The 17,637-nt window shown below is 44.7% G+C and overlaps 1 long non-coding RNA gene across 1 annotated transcript; it reads right to left on the bottom strand.

Annotated features, from left to right (window-relative positions):
- Window positions 1-1,329: 1,329 nt before the first annotated feature.
- Window positions 1,330-17,290, bottom strand: LOC148142122 (uncharacterized). The gene is made up of 3 exons (XR_015752193.1): window positions 16,755-17,290; window positions 16,525-16,645; window positions 1,330-1,826 (listed from the first exon to the last, which is right to left on the bottom strand). It is a non-coding gene; the product is annotated as an uncharacterized LOC148142122 (long non-coding RNA).
- Between the last annotated feature and the right edge of the window lie 347 nt (window positions 17,291-17,637).

Raw genomic sequence — 17,637 nt, 5'->3', positions numbered from 1 at the left:
GCCAATATCCCGTCGACAATTGTCAATGAAAAGATCGAGGGCAGTAAATTGTCCTGGCGGCGGTGTCCAATTAGAGGTGGAATGTTGGAGGGATGTGAAACGATCTGTGGAGTAGGGGAAGGACTCTTGCCCAAAGAAGTGAGCACGAAGGAGAAGGTGACGGAAAGCCTGCCGGCCTCAACATTGAATTCAACAACTTCAGATGATTATCCCATCTCAACCCCTCTGTTTTCATTCTGCTCTGTAATTTTATTCATTTATTTTATTTATCTTTTTAAAATATTTTTTTCACTGTTCTGTACCTCTTATTTCTTGATTGTCTCTTTTTCTCTCGCTCCCCACTCTCTCAACACCTTTTCCCTCTCCACTTCCCCCTTTGCTACCCTTCTCCCCTGTTTTCCATTTTGCCTCTCCTTCACCCCCCACCCCCCCCATATTTTGTCACATAGCACTGGTTTCAGCCTTGGTCATTCACAGCTCCTAATCTCCCTATAATCTCTCTAGTTAAAAATCACACAACACCAAGTTAAAGTCCAACAGCTTTAATTGGAAGCACACCAGCTTTCGTAGCGATGTTCCTTCATCAGGTGGTAGTCCAATTAAACCTGTTGAACTTTAACCTGGTGTTGCGCGATTTTTAACTTTATACACCCCAGTCCAACATCGGCATCTCCAAATTATATAATCTCTCTATGCACTGTCATTATCACCTCTTTATTGCTACCTTTTCTTCTGGAGCCATGACTCACCTTCTCTCAGCCTGGTATAAATACCTCCCTATTTCTCCCTTATTTTAGCTTTGACAAAGGGTCAGTTAGACTCAAAACGTCAGCTCTTTTCTCTCCTTACAGATGCTGCCAGACCTACAGAGATTTTCCAGCTTTTCTCTTTTGGAGTCAGTGTTCACAGGTTGATTGTGTGAAGAATATACCCCCAAACTCCCAAATTAATTTCTAATTTTCCAGCGAAATTTTGTATCTTCACAATTAGTGATTATGTACAAAGGTATCACAGAAACACAATCTCATTATTCCTGAACATCACTGACCAAAAAGAATTTGAAGAATCTTTCAGTCCTAAATCTCTTTGTTAATCAGGATTGTTAGTCAGAGATATTGACAGAACATTTCTTGGGTGTTACAGATTAACAGCTATTTTGTATCTAAAGGAGTCAGGATGAATGTGATTTTAGCCATCAAGACTAACAGGGATGAGTGAGTGAGGGAGATATATTATATGGCTGGATGGTAAAGCAGCTGGGAAGGTTGAAGCTAATAAAACTGTGCAGTAAATCAAACAATCAATAGCCAGATTATTAATAGTTGGTCACAAATGTTTATTACGGAGTTGGAGAGCTCGGATTTATCCCAATCCATTACATCGCCAAAACAAAATGTGGCTGCAATATTTCCAAGTCTTTGTTGCTGACAGGTTGTGATGAATGAAATTCTTCTAAAACTTTGAATTAGGTCATTTGGATAAAAGTCAAAATGAGAGGCAAGTCATTATTTTAAGATGTAAATGTGAGAAGTATTGGGTGTTGGAACAAAGCCAAACTGAAGTCAATAAGAATTTAAAAGATGGCTTTGGTGCATGAGTGGTATTTGAAGACTTTTTTTATTGCATTGTACAGAGACATTTTCTTAGGCAGCCACCACAATACCCTAGTCTTCCACTACCTGCTCCCATATTCTGACATTTATACTAATACTTTAGTGGTGGGTTATGTTGCACGTGTTGGAGGGTTCCTGTCCATTGCAATATAAACATCGATGGAAACATGAGGAATCGTCAAGCAGTGACTACCTGGACATCTTCTCAGCTGTCTGCATAATGACAAATAAAACTTGGTTAAGAATACTTTAGTTAGTTTTGTGCATATAGACAATAGACAATAGGTGCAGGAGTAGGCCATTCTGCCCTTCAAGCCTGCACCACCATTCAATATGATCATGGCTGATCATCCTTAATCAGTATCCTGTTCCTGCCTTATCTCCATAACCCTTGATTCCACTATCCTTGAGAGTTCTATCCAACTCTTTCTTAAATGAATCCAGAGACTGGGCCTCCACTGCCCTCTGGGGCAGAGCATTCCACACAGCCACCACTCTCTGGGTGAAGAAGTTTCTCCTCATCTCTGTCCTAAATAGTCTACCCCTTATTTTTAAGCTGTGTCCTCTGGTTCGGCACTCACCCATCAGCGGAAACATGTTTCCTGCCTCCAGAGTGTCCAATCCTTTCATAATCTTATATGTCTCAATCAGATCCCCTCTCAGTCTTCTAAACTCAAAGGTATACAAACCCTGTCACTCCAGTCTTTTAGTGTAAGGTAATCCCGCCATTCCAGAATTGATCTCGTGAACCTACGCTGCACTCCCTCAATAGCCAGAATGTCTTTCCTCAAATTTGGAGACCAGAACTGCACACAATACTCCAGGTGTGGTCTCACCAGGGCCCTGTACAGCTGCAGAAGAACCTCTTTGCTTCTATACTCAATCCCTCTTGTTATAAAGGCCAGCATGCTATTAGCCTTCTTCACTACCTGCTGTACCTGCATGCTTACCTTCATTGACTGGTGTACAAAAACACCCAGATCTTTTTGTACTGCTCCTTTACCTAAATTGATTTCATTTAGGTAGTAATCTGCCTTCCTGTTCTTGCCACCAAAGTGGATAACCATACATTTATCCACATTAAACTGCATCTGCCATGCATCTGACCACTCACCTAACCTGTCCAGGCCACCCTGTAATCTCCTAACACCCTCCTCAGGTTTCACCCTGCCACCCAGTTTAGTATCATCAGCAAATTTGCTAATGTTATTACTAATACCATCTTCTATATCATTAATATATATTGTAAAAAGCTGTGGTCCCAGCATTGATCCCTGCAGTACCCCACTGGTCACTGTCTGCCATTCCGAAATGGAGGCAGTTATCACTACTCTTTGTTTCCTGTCAGCCAACCAACTTTCAATCCAAGTTAGTACTTTCCCCCAATACCATGTGCCCTAATTTTGCTCACCAACCTCCTATGTGGGACTTTACCAAAAGCTTTCTGAAAGTCCAAGTACTCTACATCTACTGGATCTCCCTCATCCATCTTCAGAGTTACATCCTCAAAAAATTCCAGAAGATTAGTCAAGCATGATTTCCCCTTCATAAATCCGTGCTGACTCTGACCTATCCTGTTACTACTATCCAGATGTGTCATAATTTCATCCTTTATAATAGACTCCAGCATCTTTCCCACCACTGAAGTCAAACTAACTGGTCTATAATTTCCTGCTTTCTCTCTCCCTCCTTTCTTAAAAAGTGGTATAACATTAACCACCCTCCAATCCGCAGGAACTGATCCCGAATCTATCGAACTCTGGAAAATAATCACCAACACATCCACGATTTCTCGAGCCACCTCCTTCAGTACCCTGGGATGTAGACCACCAGGCCCCGGGGACTTATCAACCTTCAGACCTAACAGTCTCTCCAACACCAATTCCTGGCAAATATAAATTCCCTTCAGTTCATGTCCTTCAGCCACTGTTACCTCAGGGAGATTGCTTGTGTCTTCCCCAGTGAACACCGATCTGAAGTACCAATTCAATTCTTCTGCCATTTCTTTGTTCCCCGTAATATATTCCCCTGTTTCTGTCTTCAAGGGCCCAATTTTAGTCTTAACCATTTTTTTGCCTTTCACATACCTAAAAAAACTTTTACTATCTTCCTTTATATTTTTGGCCAGTTTACCTTCATACCTCATTTTTTCCTCTGCATATTTTCTTCTTAGTAATCCTCTGTTGTTCTTTAAAAGCTTCCCAGTCCTCCATTTTCCTACTTATCTTAGCTATGTTATACTTTTTCTCTTTTAACTTTATATGTTTCTTAACTTCCCTCGTCAGTCACGGCCACCCATGCCTCCTCCTAGGATCTTTCTTCCTTTTTGGAATGAACTGATCCTGCATCTCCTGCATTATACACAGAAATATCTGCCATTGTTCCTCCACTATCATCCCTGCTAAGGTATTGCACTATTGAACTTTGGCCAGCTCCTCCCTCATAGCTCCATAGTTCCCTTTATTCAACAGAAATATTGTCACTTCCGATTATACCCTCTCCCTCTCAAATTGCAGATTGAAGCTTATTATGGTCACTACTTCCCAATGGCTCCTTCACTTCGAGATCCCTGATCCATTCTGGTTCGTTGCACAATACAAGATCCAGAATTGCCTTCTCCCTGGTAGACTCCAGCACCAGCTGTTCTAAGAATCCATCTCGGAGGCACTCCACAAAGTCTCTTTCTTGAGGTCCAATACTATCCTGATTCTCCCAGTCTACCTGCATGTTGAAATCCCCCATAACAACTGTAGTGACATCTTTGCGACAGGCCAATTTCAGCTTCTGATTCAACTTACATCCAACATCCAGACTACTGTTTGGGGGCCTATAGATAACTCCCAAGAAGGTCTTTTTACCCTTAGAATTTCTCAGCTCTATCCACACTGACTCTACATCCCCTGATTCTAGGTCCCCCTGCGCAAGGGACTGGATATCATCCCTTACCAACATGGCCACCCCACCCCTTCTGCCCGTCAGTCTGTCCTTACGATAGCAAGGACATACTAGGATCAGTGTATAAGAAGGTAACTCTATAATTAATGACTTCACAGTCAGAATAATTGTAATACATTTTAGGCTGTGAACAATATTCATACAAATATTAATGATCATCAGTACTTATGAAATAACATTGCTTTAGATTCACAAACATATCATGACTTATCATCTCTGTGAATAGAAGACTGAATTGAAAACACAAATTTTAATACATGCCTTTTCCTATCATAAAACATATTCAGAATTTCTCTCTGACACAGGGGGAATTTGATTCATATAAATCCTCTAAGTCTTCTCCAATTGGATAAACATAATGGCGGAGAGTTACAATCTGGCTGCAATCCAAAATACACTTCAAATTACATAGAGTTTTAAAAATTTGTTCACGAAATGGGCATTGTCAGTATTTATTAGCCATCCCTAGTTGTCCATGAGAAGGTGGTGGTGAGCTGCTTTCTTGAACTGCTGCAGACCCCCTGCTGTGGATTGACCCACAATCCCCTTAGGGATGGAATTCCAAGATTTTAACCCCAGCAACAGTGAAGGAACGGTGATAGATTTCCAAGTCAGGTTAGTGAGTAGCATGGAGGGATGCTTGTAGGTGGTGTTCCCATGTATCTGCTGCCTTGTCCTTCTAGATGGAAGTGGTAGTGGATTCAGGAGGTGCTGTCTGAGGATCTTTGGTGAATTTCTGCAGTGCATCTTGTCGATGGTATACACTGCTGTTTCTGAGCATCGGTGGTGGAGGAAGCAGATGCTAGTAGATGAGGTGCCAATCAAGCAGGCTGCTTTGTCCCGGTTAGTGTCAAGCTTCTTGAGTGTTGTTGGAACTGCACTCATCCAGGCAAGTAATGAGTATTCTAGCACACTCCTGACTGGTGCCTTGTAGATGGTGGGCAGGCTTTGGGGTGTCAGGAAGTGAGTTACTTGCTGCAGCATTCCTAGCTACTGACCTGCTCTTGAAGCCACTGTATTTATGTGGTTAGTCCAGTTCAGTTCCTAGTTAATGTTGACAGCGATGGTAACTCCACTGAATGTCAAAGGGTGATGGGTAGATTCTTTCTTGTTGGAGATAATCATTGCCTGGCATTTGTCTGCCATGACAGTTACTTGTCAGCCAAGCCCAGATTTTGTCCAGATCTTGCTATATTTGAACAAGGCCTGCTTCAATATCTGAGGAGTCACAAATGATACTGAACATTGTGCAAACATCAGGGAACATCCCCAATCCTGACATTATGTTGGAGGAGAGGTCATTGATAAAGCAGCTGAAGATGGTTTGGCCTAGGACACCAACCTGAGGAACAACTACAGAGATATCCTGGAGCTGAGATAACTGACCTCCAACAACTTGGTAAGACTCCAACAATTGCAGAGTTTCCTCCTGATTGACATTGACTCCAGTTTTGCTGGGGCTCTTTGATTCTATTCTCTGTCAAGTATGGTTTTGATCTCAAGGGTTGCCATTCTCACCTTGTCTCTAGAATTCAGCTTTGGTCCATTTTTGAATCAAGGCAGTAATGAGGTCAAGGTTGATCTGAAAATCTTCAACTTATGCCTTATCCCCATCACTTACGATACTGTTCCTGATTAAAAATCCCTCTAGCTCACCCTGAATATACCTAATGACCCAACCTCAACTGTCCTTTGTAGTGAAAAATTCAACAATATTCACTACCCTCAGAGAAGAAATTCCCATTTTATCTCTGTCTGAAATATGTAACCCTTTATTAACTTGATGCCCTCTGATCCTAGATTCTCCCACAAGGGGAAACAACCTCTCAGCATCTACCCTGTCAAGCCCCCTAAGAATCTTGTATGTTTCAATAAGATCGCCTCTCATTCTTCTATATTCCAATGAGCGCAGGTCTAACCTATTCAACCTCTCCTCATAACACTGTCCCTCCCTACCTGGGATCAGCCGAGTGAATCATCTCTGAGTGCCTCCAATGCCATTACACCTTCCCTTAGATAAGGGGCCTAAAACTGTTCACATTATTCCTGCTGTGGTCTAACTAGCAACTTGTATTGTTTTAGCAAGAAGTCCCTGTTTTTATACTCCATTCTCTTTGAAGCCCAATCCAATATTCCATTTGCCTTCACTATTACCCGCTGAACTTGGACACTAGCTTTTTGTGATTTCTGCATGAGGTCTTTCAAACCCTTTGGTTCTGTAGTTTTCCTGCAGTCTTTCTCCCTTAAAATAATATTTAGCTTAGGTATTCTTCCCGCCAAAGTGCATAACCTCTCATTTGCCCCCATTATATTCACTTGCGATTTTTTTTGCCCACTAACTTAACTAATCTGTATTCCTCGTAGATTCATAGAGATCTGCAGCACAGAAAAAGGTCCTTCAACCTATTACATCCTCGCTAGTCAAAAAGGACCACCTAACAATTCTAATCCCATTTCCCAGCACTTGGCCCATAGCCTTATTAGATTCCTGATGAAGGGCTTTTGCCCAAAATGTCGATTTTCCTGCTCCTCGGACACTGCCTGATCTGCTGTGCTTTTCCAGCACCACTCTGATCTTGATCAGAGCCTTATTTGCCTTGGTATCACAAGTTTGCATCTAAATACACCTTCAATGTTATAAGGATTTCTGCGTCTCTGTGGGTGTAACACCATTTTCTGTTCCATTATCCTGATGTACTTATGTAAGCTATGGTTAGTACACAAAACAATACTTTTCACTGCATCTTGGTACATGTGACAATAATAAAGTCAAACCAATGAGATCCTGATACCACCATCCTCTGGGAAAAACAGTTTATCCTCACATCTCCTCTTAACCCCCTGGACCCTCCATCAAAGGAGAAATTTTCTTCCAGTCTACCCTATCTATGCTCCTAATAAATTTATGCATCTCAATCATGCCCTCAGCAGACTCCTTGTGTCATCTTTACCATTTGCCTTTCCACCTACTTTTATGTTATGTGCAATGGTATATACATTTTCCTCATCCAAGTCAGGAATATATACTACAAATAATTGCGGTGCCAGCCCTGATCACTGTGCAACTCGACTAGTTACAAGTGGCCTGCTTTATCCCAATTTTCTGTCTTGTGTTAGTGAGCTAATACACCATCCCAAACACCATGGGCTTTAAATTTATTTAGTAGCTTAACGGGTGGCACCCTCTCAAACACCTTCTGAAAATCTAAGTGTATTACAATGACTGATTCCCCTTTATCTATCTACTTGTTATCTCCTCAAAGAATCCTACCAAATGTCTCAGCTATGATATCCTCTTCATGAAGCCAAGCTGACTCTGTTTTCTAAATGTTCTGCTATTACATTCCATATGTAAGACACTAATATTTTCCCCAATAACAGATGTTAAGCTAACTGGCCCATAGTTAACCATTTTAAGTCTCCTTCCCTTTTCAAATAAAGGTGTTAATTTGGCAATTTTCCAATTCTCTGGGATACTTCCATAATCTGAGGATTCCTGGAAGATCACTATCAGTGCATCCACTATCTCTGTAGCAACTTCCGTTAATATCTCAGACGCAACTAATCAGGTCCACCAGACTTACAGTCTTTAGTTTACCCCCATTAATTTCCTGAGCATGTTTCTCTAATGATTATTGTATTTATTTCCTCTCCTCCTTTTTCCCCTTGAAATATTTAGTATTTTTGAAATGCTATTAATGACTTTGACTGTGAAGATTTTCTAGGTGAAAGTGAGGACTAAAGTTGCTGGAGATTAGAGTCAAGATTAGAGTGGTGCTGGAAAAGCACAGCAGGTCAGGCAACATCTGAGGAGCAGGAAAATCAATGTTTCGGGCAAAAACCGTTCATCAAGATTTTCTGCCATTTCCTGATTTCCAATTATTATTCCTCCAAGGAGCTTATGTTCCCTTTTGCGTCCCTCTTCCTTTTATATATTTAAAGAAGCTCTTGCTGTCTGTCTTGATATTACTTGCGAGTTTACCTTCAATGTTTATTTTCTCTCTCCTATTTGGTTGACTTTTCTTGGTTTTAAAGCTTGCACAATCGTCTGGCTTTCCACTATTCTTTACTACATTATTTTTTTTTTCTTTCAATCTGATGTGATCATCCCTTTGCTAGAATCCTTCTTTCTCTCTGGGATACACCTTTGCTGTGAACCATGAACTATTTTCTCCAATGTCTATCATTGTTTCTCAATTGGGTTTTGTTGGTGAACTCCTTCCCCAGTCTACTCCAGCCAGTTGTGCCTTCATTCCTTTGCAATTACCCTTATTTAAGTTTAGCAATTGTTTCAGAGCCAAGTTACTCACTGTCAAACTTAATGTTAAATTCTGCCATGTCATGTTCACTGTTTCAAGGGGATTTTTACTTTGATATCGTTTCTTAAAACTTCCTCATTATACACCACCAGATCAAAATTTAGCCTGCTCCCTGACTGAATCCATAACATAGTGTTCTAGGAAACTGTCCTGAATACTCACTATGAATTCTTCCTCATGGCTTCCTCTGCAAATCTGACTATCCTAGTCTGCATGAATATTAAAACCACCCTGATTAATGTACTGCCTTTGTCACATGCACTCATTATCTCCTGATGTATTTGCTGTCCCACTGTATAGCTACTGTTATGGGCTGAGACATCAGTCCTTCCAGTATCTTCTTTCCCTTTTCAATTCTTACCTCCACAAATCTTCAGTACTATTGCTGGAATGTTGTCAGGGCCTATAGACTTTTGAAGTATCCAGTGCCTCCAACTAATTTTTGATATCGTGGTAAGTGAACTGAACTGGCTGAAGAATGACATCTATGATGCCAAGGAATTCCACAGGAGGCTGAGATGGATTATCCAGTTGGCACTTTTGGCTGAAGATTATTGTGACTGCTTCAGTCTTACCTCTTGCATTGATATGCTAGATTCCGATATCATTGAGGATGAGGATAATTGTGGAGCTTCCTCCTCCAGTGGGTTGTTTAATTGTCCACCACCATTTACACTTGGATGTCATGGGACTACAGAGCTTAGATCTGTTCCCTTGGTTGTGGGATCTGTCTTTTTTTATTTCAAAAATATACTTTATTCATAAAATAATTTGATGGTCTGTACAGTTGGTCATGCCATACATACGTAAACATTTACATACAGAAATCAGAATTTATCATTGGTATATACAGGTCTGTACGTTTATCAATCATATATCCACATATTTAGCTGAGGCGTCAGCGGAGCCCAAATGACTGCGTGGGCCCCCTGTTCTTCTTAGGCAGGTAGACCTTACACGGTGGTCTTTCCCCACCGCGCCTTGGCAGCAGCTGCCCCAAGCTTCAGCGCGTCCCTCAACACGTAGTCCTGGACCTTGGAATGTGCCAGTCTGCAACACTCAGTCGGGGTCAACTCCTTCAGCTGGAAGATCAACAGGTTTCGGACCACCCAGAGAGCGTCCTTCACCGAGTTGATGATCCTCCAGGCATCATGGTTGTGGGATCTGTCTAGCTCTGTCAATTGCATGCCAGACAGTGGAAGCAACATGTAAGTAGTCCTGTTTGGTAGTCTCACTTGGTTGACGCCTCATTTTTAGGTACACCTGATGCTGTTCCTGGCATGCCCTCCTGCACTCTTCATTGAACCTGGGTTGATCCCCTGGTTTGCTGGCGATGGTAGAGTGTGGGATATGCTGGGCCATGAGGTAGCAAATTATGATGGAGTACAATTCATCAGCTTTGAGTTGTAGATCTGTTTGAAGTCTGTCCAATTTAGATTAATACATGATGGAGTGTATCCTCAGAGTGATGACAGGACTTCTTCTTCACAAGGACTGTTCAGTGGTCACTCCTCCTGATACTGTTATGGAGGGATATGTCTACGACAGGCAGATTGGTGAAGACAAGGTCGAATATGTAAAAACAATGACTGCAGATGCTGGAAACCAAATTCTGGATTAGCACAGCAGTTCAGGCAGCACCCGAGGAGCAGTAAAATCGACGTTTCGGGCAAAAGCCCTTCATCAGGAATAAAGGCAGAGAGCCTGAAGGATGGAGAGATAAGTGAGAGGAGGGTGGGGGTGGGGAGAAAGTAGCATAGAGTACAATAGGTGAGTGGGGGAGGGGATGAAGGTGATAGGTCAGGGAGGAGAGGGTGGAATGGATAGGTGTTAAAGAAGATAGGCAGGTAAGACAAGTCATGGGGACAGTGCTGAGCTGGAAGTTTGGAACTGGGGTGAGGTGGGGAAAGGGGAAATGAGGAAACTGTTGAAGTCCACATTGATGCCCTGGGGTTGAAGTGTTCCGAGGCGGAAGGTGAGGCGTTCTTCCTCAAGGCATCTGGTGGTGAGGGAGCGGCGGTGAAGGAGGCCCAGGACCTCCATGTCCTCGGCTGAGTGGGAGGGGGAGTTGAAATGTTGGGCCACAGGGCGGTGTGGTTGATTGGTGCGGGTGTCCCGGAGATGTTCCCTAAAGCGCTCTGCTAGGAGGCATCCAGTCTCCCCAATGTAGAGGAGACCGCATCGGGAGCAACGGATACAATAAATGATATTGGTGGATGTGCAGGTAAAACTTTGATGGATGTGGAAAGCTCCTTTAGGGCCTTGGATGGAGGTGAGGGAGGAGGTGTGGGCGCAGGTTTTACAGTTCCTGCGGTGGCAGGGGAGGGTGCCAGGATGGGAGGGTGGGTTGCAGGGGGGCATGGACCTGACCAGGTAGTCACAGAAGGAACGGTCTTTGTGGAAGGCGGAAAGGGGTGGGGAGGGAAATATATCCCTGGTGATGGGGTCTTTTTGGAGGTGGCGGAAATGTCGGCGGATGATTTGGTTTATGTGAAGGTTGGTAGGGTAGAAGGTGAGTATCAGGGGCGTTCTGTCCTTGTTACGGTTGGAGGGGTGGGGTCTGAGGGTGGAGGTGCGGGATGTGGACGAGATGCATTGGAGGGCATCTTTAACCACGGGGGAAGGGAAATTGGGGTCTCTAAAGAAGGAGGCCATCTGGTGTGTTCTGTGGTGGAACTGGTCCTCCTGGGAGCAGATACGGCAGAGGCGGAGGAATTGGGAATACGGGATGGCATTTTTGCAGGAGGTAGGGTGGAAAGAGGTGTAATCCAGGTAGCTGTGGGAGTCGGTGGGTTTGTAAAAAATGTCAGTGTCAAGTCGGTCTTCACTAATGGAGATGGAGAGGTCCAGGAAGGGGAGGGAGGTGTCAGAGATGGACCAGGTAAATTTAAGGTCAGGGTGGAATGTGTTGGTGAAGTTAATGAATTGCTCAACCTCCTCGCGGGAGCACGAGGTGGCGCCAATGCAGTCATCAATGTAGCGGAGGAAGAGGTGGGGAGTGGTGCCGGTGTAATTACGGAAGATCGATCGATTGTTCTACGTAGTCAACAAAGAGACAGGCATAGCTGGGGCCCATACGTGTGCCCATGGCTACCCCTTTGGTCTGGAGGAAGTGGGACGATTCGAAGGAGAAATTGTTAAGGGTAAGGACCAGTTCAGCCAAACGAATGTTGGTGGAAGGGTACTGTTGGGGACGTCGGGAGAGGAAGAAACAGAGGGCTTGGATGCCCTGGTCATGGCGGATGGAGATGTAGAGGGATTGGATATCCATGGTGAAGATGAGGCATTGGGGGTCTGGGAAACAGGAGTCTTGGGGGAGGTGGAGGGCATGGGTGGTGTCTCGAACGTTTGTGGGAAGTTCCTGGACTAGGGGGGAAAGGACAGTGTTGAGGTAGGTAGTTTCTTCATGGAGTGCCGTCACTAGCGGTGTTCCGCAAGGATCTGTTTTGGGACCATTGCTGTTTGTCATTTTTATAAATGACCTGGAAGAGGGGTTAGAAGGTTGGGTGAGCAAGTTTGCGGATGACACGAAAGTCGGAGGAGTTGTTGACAGTGAGGAAGCATGTGGCAGGTTACAGCAGGATATAGAGAAGCTGCAGAGCTGGGCAGAAAGGTGGCAGATGGAATTCAATGTAGCTAAGTGCGAGGTGATTCACTTTGGGAAGAATAACAAAAAGATGGGGTACTGGGCTAATGGTCGGATACTTGGTAGTGTGGATGAGCAGAGGGATCTTGGTGTCCATGTACACAGATCTCTGAAAGTTGCCACCCAGGTAAATAGTGCGGTGAGGAAGGCATATGGCGTACTGGCTTTTATTGGTAGAGGAATTGAGTTCCGGAGTCCTGAGGTCATGATGCAGTTGTATAAGACTCTGGTACGGCCGCATCTGGAATATTGTGTGCAGTTTTGGTCGCCATACTATAGGAAGGATGTGGAGGCATTGGAACGGGTGCAGAGGAGGTTTACCAGGATGTTGCCTGGTATGGAAGGAAAATCGTATGAGGAAAGACTGAGGCACTTGGGGCTGTTTTCACTTGAGAAAAGAAGGTTTAGGGGTGACTTGATTGAGGTGTACAAGATGATTAGGGGGTTAGATAGGGTCGACAGTATGAACCTTTTCCCGCGTATTGAGTCGGGTATTACAAGGGGGCATAGCTTTAAATTAAGGGGGAGTAGATATAGGACTGATGTTAGGGGTAGGTTCTTCACTCAGCGAGTCGTTAGTTCATGGAATGCCCTGCCAGTAACAGTGGTGGACTCTCCCTCTTTATGGGCATTTAAGAGGGCATTGGATAGGTATATGGAGGATAGTGGGTTAGTGTAGTTTAGGTGGGCTTGGATCGGCGCAACATCGAGGGCCCAAGGGCCTGTACTGCGCTGTATTCTTCTATGTTCTATGTTCTATGTTCTATGAAATGAGTTCAATGGGGCAGGAGCATGCTGAGACAATGTCGAATATATTGAGTTCAATCTTCCCATGAAAATCATTTGCATAGCCAGAGAATGTAAGATTTTCCCTTAGCCAAAAATGTTGACCAGTGGGGTAAGCCAATTTGCAGGGAAATTCAGAGTGTAAAAGTGAATCCTAAGCCAGAACAAAATGCTGCAAAAAAACATGAACCAAAGTAGTTTTAGAGGTAACTCATTAAAGATAAATTTCCTGATTTTTTGGCCCTGATTTGGTTAATTCCACCTCAGAGTGCATTGATATGACAGAGGCTCAACCCAGATATTTTCACACTATTATGGAACAAGTCGAATCAGTGCTTGCTTTAAACTCCATTTCCCAACTTTAAAAACATTTTCAAAAATCATTACAAAAGCAAAACACTTCAGGTGCTGGAAATCTGAAATAAAAACATAAAGTGCTAGAAAAAAACTCAGCAGGTCTGTAGAGAGAGACAGAATTCATGTTTCAGGTGAAGGCATCAATTTGCAACATTTTCTGTTTTAAATTCAAAACTAACTATCCTTTCTAGAAAATAAATAGAATGTTTTGTTAGAATGAGCATTCTGTTTAAACAAACAAAATACATTATAAATCCATTTTTGACCTGGGGCTAATATTTTCGGCATACATTTCGAACAGGGTTGCTTGCAGTAACCTGGCAATGAAAATCATTCATTCCCAATTTTCATCTCATTGCTTTTGAAGGGCAAAGTTGAAAATGACCCCTACAATCTCATTTATATTCAGCCAATTTTCCTCATTCTCAACAAGCTTTCCTTTGGGCAAGTGTAACTCCAGCCTCTGTCAAGATTTCTATCTCACTAAGTTCATGATGTGTTTCTATGGCCTGTATCAGCACCACCTCATGCTCTCACAAGCAGGTTGAACAGTTCATCAACTTCACCAACACATTCCACCCGACCTTAAATTCACGTGGAAATCTCAGACACCTCCCTCCTCTTCCTGGACCTCTCCATCTTCATCAACGGTGACTGACTCATCACTGACATCTTCTACAAACCCACTGATTCCCACAGCTACCTGGACTACACCTCCTCTCACCCTGCCTCCTGTTAAAGTGCTATCCCTTATTCCCAATTCCTCCGCCTCTACCGCATCTGCTCCCAGAGAGGATCAGTTTCACCACAGAACATCCCAGATGGCCTCCTTCTTCAAAGACCACAGTTTCCCCTCCCACATGGTTGATGATGCCCTCCAGCGCATCTAATCCACTTCCCGCTCCCCGCCCTTGAACCCCACCCCTCCAACCACAAGAAGAACAGAACCTCCCTCATCCTCACCTTCCACCCCACCAACCTCCATATACATTGCATCGTCCTCCGCTATTTCTGCCATCTATAAATGGACCCCACCACCAGAGATATATTTCCCTCCCCACCCCTATCCACTTTCCATAAAGACCATTCATCCGCGACTGCCTTGTCAGGTCCACGCCCCCCAACAAGCCACCTTCCCCTCCTGGCACCTTCCCCTGCCACCACAGGAATTGCAAAACCCCCGACCACACCTCCTCCCTCACCTCCACCCAAGGCCCCAAAGAGGCCTTCCACATCCATCAAAGTTTCACCTACACATCCACACGTCATTTACTGTAGCCATTGCTCCCCATGCAGTCTCCTCTACATTGGGGAGACAGGACACCTATTCACAGAGCGCTTCAGAGAACATCTCCAGGACACTCGCACCAACCAACCCCACCACCCCGTGTCCGAACATTTCAACTCCCCCTCCCACTCCACCAAGGACATGCAGGTCCTGGGCCTCCTCCATCACCACACCGTAACCACCCGCTACCTGGAGAAAGAATGCCTCATCTTCCGCCTTGGAGCCCTCCAACCACGTGGCATCAATATGGATTTCACCAAATTCCTCATTTCCCCTCCCCCCCCCCATCTTACCCCAACTCCAACTTTCCAAATCAGCACCGCCCTCATGACCTGTCCCACCTGTCCACCTTCCTTCCCACCCATCCGCTCCACCCTCCCTGCCAACCTATCACCTTTACCCCCACCTCCATCCACCTATAATTGCACTCTTAACTACCTTCTCCCCCAAACCCACCCCCCTCCCATTTATCTCTCCACCCCCTTGGCTCCCAGCCTCCTGATGAAGGGCTTTTGCCTGAAACGTCGATTCTCCTGCTCCTCGGATGCTGCCTGACCTGCTTTGCTTTTCTATCACCACTCTCTTGATTCTGATCTCCAGCATCTGCCTATTTCTGTGGACAGTCTGTCTAATGTCGGGGAGCACAGTGGGGTTATGGTCACAGCCCACAGATTCCCCTGTAGCCAGAACACTCAGCTGTGTCTTGGATAGTCAGGAAGCCACCTCCTGCTGTTGGTGGAAGCTCTCTACCCAAAGAATACTCTATGACCTTGAACTTGTAACAATTTCCTGGTGGTGTTCAATGTGGAGAAATCCTGCTTCAGCAGCAGAGGGAGTGCTGTGGGCAGGACAAGGTTAGAAAATAACACACAATAGGTCCACATCATTTACAAACAACAGAATTGTTACTTCGATTCATTTCATTTTTCAGAACCAATTGGTTTTCAATTCATTATCACTATCTGCAGATCTGCTCTCAGAGACACCATGTGGAGATTCCAGCATTGGACTGGGGTGGACAAAGTCAAAAGTCACAGGACACTGGATTATAGTCCAACAGGTTTATTTGAGAACACAAGTTTTCGCAGCTTCTCTCCTTAATCCAGGTGCGAGCTGAAAGCTTGTGTTTTCAAATAAACCTGTTGGACAATAATCCATTGTCGTGTGACTTTTGACTAAATAGACACAACAGTTATGTGAATCAATCGGTTAATTTATGGTGAACACATCCTGACGACTTTAATGCTTCTGTAACCATGACCTTAACCATGATGTCACAAAGACTGCACTGTTTTTGGTGAAGGTTTTCTGAGATGGGGGAGAAGCTCAGGTGTTACATCGGGCTCTGAATGTTTCTGGTTGAGGAGTTAGAAAGCATTTTGGGTGAATTCCAATTGCTTTAGCTCCCCGAATAAACATGGTCCCTGACTGAAATATAGAAGCAGCAGCAGCTTTCCCGGGATCCGCTGGAGGGAGAGAGAGAGAGAGTGGCGCTTGGGGCGACATTCGGCCCTTTACCCCTCACCCACCCCGTGCCCGCCGCCCTGTTAGCCCCGTTACCTGGCGGATCGGTGGGTTGGGAGCTCGGGATCCGGGTTTACTGGCCTCGACACGGATCCCTTGGAATCTCCTGCCTCGATGGGGAACCTCCTTGGTCCTGGGTTTGTGGGGGAGCTCATTTCTTGGTGAAAGAGAGAAAGACAAAAACATGCGGTTAATGTGCAGCGACAGGATGGGGCTTTCTGTAAGACCCCCCCCGGGGCTGAGGGGGGTGCAGGCTGCGGACTTACTGGTCGGAGGAGATGGAGCTGGGACAGAACAACTGCCGCCGGGGGATTTGCATTGATCAGAATGGGAGCTCAGGGCTCACTGCCTGACACCCGCTACCTGCCCGAGCGTCACAATCAGAGCCCGGGCCAGGAAACAGACGTAGGGGGAGTGCAGCCCCACAACCTCCCTCTCTCCCTGTGCCTCTCCTGCACCGGGCACTGGGCGGTGGTCAGGGTGGCATTGGAACCAGCTGCCAGCGCCACTTAGTTTATCATGGCACATGGTCATCACTGGCTGGGCCAATGTTTATTGCTCATCTCTGATTCCCCTCCATAAAATGAGAGTGAGCTGCCTTCTTCAACCACAGCAGTCCATGAGCTGTGGGTTGACCCGCAATGCCATTAGGGAAGGAATTCCAGGATTTTACCGAGTGACACTGAAGGAAAGAAGATATACTTCCAAGTCAGGAGTGCAACTTGGAAGAGGGAGTGGATGTTTGTGGACATAGTGCTAATCAAGCAGGCTGCTTTGTCCTGGATGATGTTGAGCTTTTCGAGTGTCGTTGCTATCCAGGCAAGTGGGGAGTATTCTATCACACTCCTGGCCTGTGTTTTGTAGATGATGGACAGGCTTTGGGGAGTCAGGAGATGGATTTATTCCCAATAGGATTCCTTGTCTTTGTCCTGATCTTGAAGCCTAAGTATTTATATACAGTAGACATGTACTCTGAACCTCTATGGCTTTATGGCTGTTTAACTAGATTTCTGATCATTGAAAGTGGGACTAGTTTAAGTATTTTTGGCATTGTGGACTTGATGGGATGAATGGCCTCTTCTGTACTGTATGATTTTTATTCCATTAATGTTGTTGACGGCAAGTAATCCATTTGCTTACGTCCCTCGT

The sequence above is a fragment of the Chiloscyllium plagiosum genome, unplaced genomic scaffold (genome assembly GCF_037043375.1).
Source record: "Chiloscyllium plagiosum isolate Xiang-an unplaced genomic scaffold, Cpla_swu_hap1 HiC_scaffold_30, whole genome shotgun sequence".
Taxonomy (NCBI): domain Eukaryota; kingdom Metazoa; phylum Chordata; class Chondrichthyes; order Orectolobiformes; family Hemiscylliidae; genus Chiloscyllium; species Chiloscyllium plagiosum.
This window is presented reverse-complemented; position numbering and strand designations above follow the sequence as displayed.